This window comes from Homalodisca vitripennis, chromosome 6 (genome assembly GCF_021130785.1).
Source record: "Homalodisca vitripennis isolate AUS2020 chromosome 6, UT_GWSS_2.1, whole genome shotgun sequence".
Taxonomy (NCBI): Eukaryota; Metazoa; Arthropoda; class Insecta; order Hemiptera; family Cicadellidae; genus Homalodisca; species Homalodisca vitripennis.
This window is the reverse complement of record NC_060212.1, coordinates 88774041-88780164: the sequence shown is the minus strand read 5'-3', so window position 1 is coordinate 88780164 and position 6124 is coordinate 88774041.

The following is a 6124-nucleotide window of genomic DNA, read 5'->3' as shown; positions in this document are numbered from 1 at the left end:
GCTACCAAAGATGGCATACCGCTCTCTTGCTATTGCAGGGCAATCAAAGAGCAGGTGCTCAGCAGTCTCCTCCTGCTCATTACACCTTCCACAGAGCGGATCCTCCTGAAGGATGCCAACTCTGTGAAGATGCTTCTTCAGGTGACCATGCCCCGTAATGAGACCAATGGTAGGTTTAGTCTACTGTGGAGGATGAGTTTTTTAGGTGGTGTTCCCATAGTGTTTAAAGCTCTTGCTACCCTTACCTAAAGCTTTCACTATAGGAGGCTGCAACAGAGCTAGCTTTGTCTTCTTCCACGTTGAAAACAAGGAGATATACATTTTTAGAAAATATTTTTGGGTGAACCATAGTTAAAATGTAGTTTGAAGTTTGAGCCTTAGCAGCAGTAACAGGTTATGACTCAAGTGGTACAAATAAGTTTTTCAGGAAGTTTTTGGTTTTCTAGTTTTATTCAGCCTTGTTTATAATAGAGAACAGTTCATTTTATTTTGAATTAAATTTAAAATTTTACTTTTATTTGAGTTCTAAAAGCAAGTTAAATTTTTAATTCGAATTGATTTTTTGAAAGAAGAGTTTAGTTTTAATTTAATTTATTATATCTGGAAAAGAAAAGCTTTTCTTGAGAAAACTTTTACAACAGCAGTGATTGTGTAAGCTTTTAGGAATTAAATCTACATATCTAACAAGTACAAGGATTGTTCTTTTAAGTCCCCCTACTAATTAAAAACCATTTTTAAAGTGCATTGATAAAGTCCAGTCTATCTATAAAAAATATAATTAATTAGTTTTGAAACTGAATAATGAAGTGCAGTTGAAGTAAAAAAAAAATTATGTAAAGGGATTTTGTGAAACTTGCGGATCTATCTGGAGATACTTAAAGAAATTTATAGATGATGCTGTAATTCATATTTAAAAGTAATGTCCTTTAAAGAAGATACTTTAGAGTGATGTTTATATATTCAAATTTGATATCCGCCTTACTGTGTAAAATATTGCTATATCGCCAAAAGATAATTTAAAATATTTTAATAGTCATTCATAAATTCTGAAACTATCGTCTATATTACATAAAATAAAAAACACAAAAAATAAAAATCAACAAGGTTTTGATGGAAATGTTAAAAAAATAATACGCAGTAGCAATTTTTAAATAATAAAATTTCATGTCGTGCTATGACTTTATAGAATTAAAATTATTGAATTTAAATATAATTAAAATAATTTGTCACGCTCCACTTTTTGTCAAAGAGCTGTTTTAATTTGTTTGTATTTACTTCTAAACTTTGTATCAATCCACGGCAGATTCGCTGTGTCCAATCTCGATGATTAAAGCTACCGGCGATGTTGCTGTTATTGGGAGATTCCTGTTTTGGACAAAGCCAATTCGGAATCAATCAGTTTTCCCTTCTCCTAACACGAGACACCAAATTCTTTATTTGTACGTTTATATGCTTCTGTTATACTTTGAACAGGAACAGGTTGAATACTATGGTACTATTAATCTTTAGAGAACAATCAGAATAATTGAATTTTTTTAAATGCACAAATATTAGAGTTAATTTTATAATGAACTTAAACATTTTCTGAAGAATCAATACATATTAAATTTAAAGAAATAATAATAATAAACCATGAACACGAGGAACTTTAGCATTCATTACGATATGCATTATTTTTACATCGTTTAATATTTTTTGGTGCTAAATATACCTTTAGCAAAGTCAAAAGTGAAATATACGTATTCCTTATTTTAAAATAACTTCATACAGAACGTAATAGCTTTTACCAAGACGTTATTCAAGGTTTATTTAAGCTCCCCTTTGAACGAACAGATTTTTCCTCCGACATCGTCACTAATTTTTTCTATAGTTGTTCCATTTCCCGACTTATCTATTTCCACCTGTTTGTTTCGTTCGTGAGGTTTTTAAATGATCTCTTACTTTTGTACGGTGCACTCTATATGTTTACAAAATCAAAATAAAAGTTTCACTTTGTGGACACTATCTACTATCTTCGTTTGAACTAATACAAATGGGTTTCTCTCTTGAACCGGTCCAGTAAATTGTTTTTGTCTCAGAACGTAATAGATAAGTGATAGAGTGAATTTGAGTATACAAATACCATTAAGAACTATTCAGTACAAAATTTTAACTATAATTAATACAGTTTGATTCAACGAATAGTTTCTATTGAATGATATAAAAAATCCAAAAGTGACCCTGCTGGCGGGCCCATTTTTCCTTTTAACAGTGTAATATAAAAAAATATCGTGGATTAAATTTACGTCTCTTTAAAGGGATATTCCAATATTGCGTAAGCTTTTGTAATTATCACTTTTATAAAGAAATATTTCTTTCATATTTAAAATTGTTTTACAATTAAGTGCCTTGCGATGTTCAAGACACGATCACTCAGCAGAGCGAATAACTGAGTTTTCTACACGTAGAAATGGTAGGAAGGGTTTATTAACATTTTAATGTTGAGTTAAGCTTCAGTAACCATAAGAATAAATAAAAAATCATTAATAGTTTATTATACTCGTATCAATATATATATATATACCCACAACTCAAAAAAGTTAAATACAAGGGAAATACAAACTTTTTTTGCTAATATGTATTTTGAATATTTCATTTTAAAATTACAGCGAGGTAATAAAATATTATTTCATAAAAATAAAAAACTTCCACACAGATCTGAAAGATAATGTTATTTATTCCTATAATTTGGTGTTTATAATACGTAAAAGCAGTTCTGGTTTTAATCATTCATAAATGTACTTTACACTTCTTGCAGAACCAAGGAGATTTGAACTTCTTATAGTTAGCCTTCTTTTATCTAGTTCACTAAGCTTTGTCATCGTGCATGAGCATGTTATATGCAGTATCATACTTTATAACCAGCAAGTGCCATCTCAATTTCATCATCATCGAGTATGTAATCGATTTTCTGGAGAATGGAAATAACCACTGGTCAGTTATCAATAAACAAATTGAGCATTATCCTGCACAATGTAATGTTTAATGTTTTAAAATGTGTAATTTGTTAGAACCAAATACAATTTAATTTTTTATTTGGTTAATATTAAAAATGTGCTAAAATTGAAATTTAAGTACAAACTTATAAAATACGCACAAAAGCATAAACAATGTCAGCTCTCTGAGTTATGATGGAGAACAGTTGATGGGTTTATAAAAAAACAGGATAACAACTTTCAGAACTAACCCCCAGGGGGAGAAGTTCTAAATACAACTAATGTCTTATGAACAAACTAGAGTGCACTTGTTGCTTTTTAAGAATTCTTTTACGTAGAAAAAGTTTTGATTTTTTCGTATACAGTAGATTTTATTATTTTGATCTACTGAGTCGAAATACTTTAAAAAGTGGGTGCGAAGAGAGATTTAACTTCATTGATTACAAGATGTGTTGTAAATAAGTGTTTATATTCTATGTTTATATAGAAGAAGAGTATATATTTTAGTTTAATATTTTGAAAAACCCATATATATGGCTTACCTTTATATATATATACAGGGTGTTCTGAAAAAAGGTGCCCATAAGTCAGGGGCGTGATTCCTCAACATCAAAATAAGAAAAAAAGGTCTAATTAACATAGGTCCGAAAAATGCTTAGTTACCAAGTTATACAGGTGTGAAAGATTTCGTCTGAATTTCAGTTCCCCTGCTGCAACGAAGCCCTACGGGTATTTGTTGGCTGTTAATTAAGATGTACAATTTAGCGTACTTTATGTAAAATGAACTGAAAAATTTGAATAAAACCGTTTCCAGACCTGTAGCTACAGTAATTTTTAAGATATGTGACGAAATACGCGAAACTTGGTCCCGAAAAACAAGTTACATTTAGGTTTTGAAGCAGATTTACTATGTTAAATGTACAATAATAAACACAAAATATTTTTTTGACGGTACTTGTAGAAAATTTAATTTCGAAGAGAAAGATGTAAAATAAGTCTATAATAGACAAACGCAAACTTTAAAAATAAATCCTTAATACATACAAAACGCATGAAAAAATAGACAAAATCTGGTTAAGCTCTCTACAAATGTAATATTGAAATTAAAACAGCTGTTTTATTAAAACAAATTAATGAGTTACTATTATTTTTATCAAGTAAATATTTTTAAAAATCATACATTATCATACATAAAAAAGTTATCTGAATTATCATTCAACAAAAAAGTTACACTTGTCCTAAAAAACTAACCACGTCACAGTAGATGTTCAAAATGTTTCCCCTCATTCAAAATACAAGCATCCAGCCGTCTTCTCATAGACTGCCGAACTCTTTCGAAGATCCCAGGTGTATCACGTATCCTTTGAATCCCGTTAACAATCCTTATTCGCAACTCTTCTATGGTATCCACAGGCGAGTCGTAGACAAGCGTCTTTAAATGTCCCCATAAGAAAAAGTCTAGAGGATTGAGGTCAGGTGACCTTGCAGGCCATGCTACTGGGGCTCCTCGACCAATCCATCTGTTTGGATATGCTTCATTTAAAAATTCTCTTACTTGTAATGTGTAATGAGCTGGAGCTCCATCCTGCATGAACCACATGTTGTTGCGTGTGTATAGTGGCACATCTTCGAGTAAAACTCATTCAGATTAGTCGTCAAGAAATGTAAATAATTTTCACCATTGAGCGTATCAGGTAAAAAAACTAATAAAAATTTTATCACCCAGAATAGCAGCCCATACGTTTATAGAAAACTGATATTGGTGACGGTTCTCTGATAAATAGCACGTGGATTTTCAATTGCCCACATGTGAGTATTGTGGGTGTTAAGAATAGCCATTCTTGAAAATTTTGCTTCATCAGTAAAGATAATGTAATTTAAAAAATGTGGATTTCTGCACCTTTGGATAAGCCATTGGCATAGCTGAACACGAGGAAAGTAATCTCGAGGCAAAAGAGCCTGGACCCTTTGATAGTGATAAGAATGCAACTGCTGCTCGTGTAAAATCTTCCCAGACAATTGAATTACTAACACCGAAATCCAAGGCTAGTTCTCTAGTACTTCTTCCAGGATGATTCTCTATTTCGTCCAAACACGCCCTCCTCCTCCAATTCAGCTGTACACGTTGTACGTGGCCGTCCTGATCTACCAACTTTTCCAGATTTAAAGGTTCCCGTCTCGCTTAGCCTTCTATGAATGGAAGAAAACATTTTATGAGTCGGTAACTGTCTATGAGGAAAATGTTCCTGATAGAGTCGTCTAGCCTGACGACTGTTGCAATGTGCAAGACCGTACATTAAATGCATGTCTGCCATTTCACCATTAGTGTACATAATACTCATATTACCTGCCATGGATGAATAAGATAGTATTAGCTATCAAAATTTAACTTCAAACGGCACTCGCACTAACTTTGTATTAAAGTACAGATCAACACACGCACTTAATGAGCAATGGAAAAATAGCTGCTTGTAATGTTTTTTAATTTAAATTATTATAAACAATGTTACATTGTTAAAACATATGTTTTTAAATAGAAATTATTTTGTTTCTCAAATCAAATATTTTAATTAAAACAGCTGTTTTTAATTTCAATATTACATTTGTAGAGAGCTTAACAGATTTTGTCTATTTTTCATGCGTTTTGTATGTAATTAAGGATTATTTTTTAAAGTTTGCGTTTGTCTATTATAGACTTATTTTACATCTTTCTCTTCGAAATTAAATTTTCTACAAGTACCGTCAAAAAATATTTTGTGTTTATTGTACATTTAACATAGTAAATCTGCTTCAAACCTAAATGTAACTTGTTTTTCGGGACCAAGTTTCGCGTATTTCGTCACATATCTTAAAAAATTACTGTAGCTACAGGTCTATAAACGGTTTTATTCAATTTTTCAGTTCATTTTACATAAAGTACGCTAAATTGTACATCTTAATTAACAGCCAACAAATACCCGTAGGGCTTCGTTGCAGCAGGGGAACTGAAATTCAGACGAAATCTTTCACCCTGTATAACTTGGTAACTAAGCATTTTCGGACCTATGTTAATTAGACCTTTTTTTCTTATTTTGATGTGAGGAATCACGCCCTGACTTATGGGCACCTTTTTTCAGAACACTCTGTATATAGTTCATCAAGCGTATAAA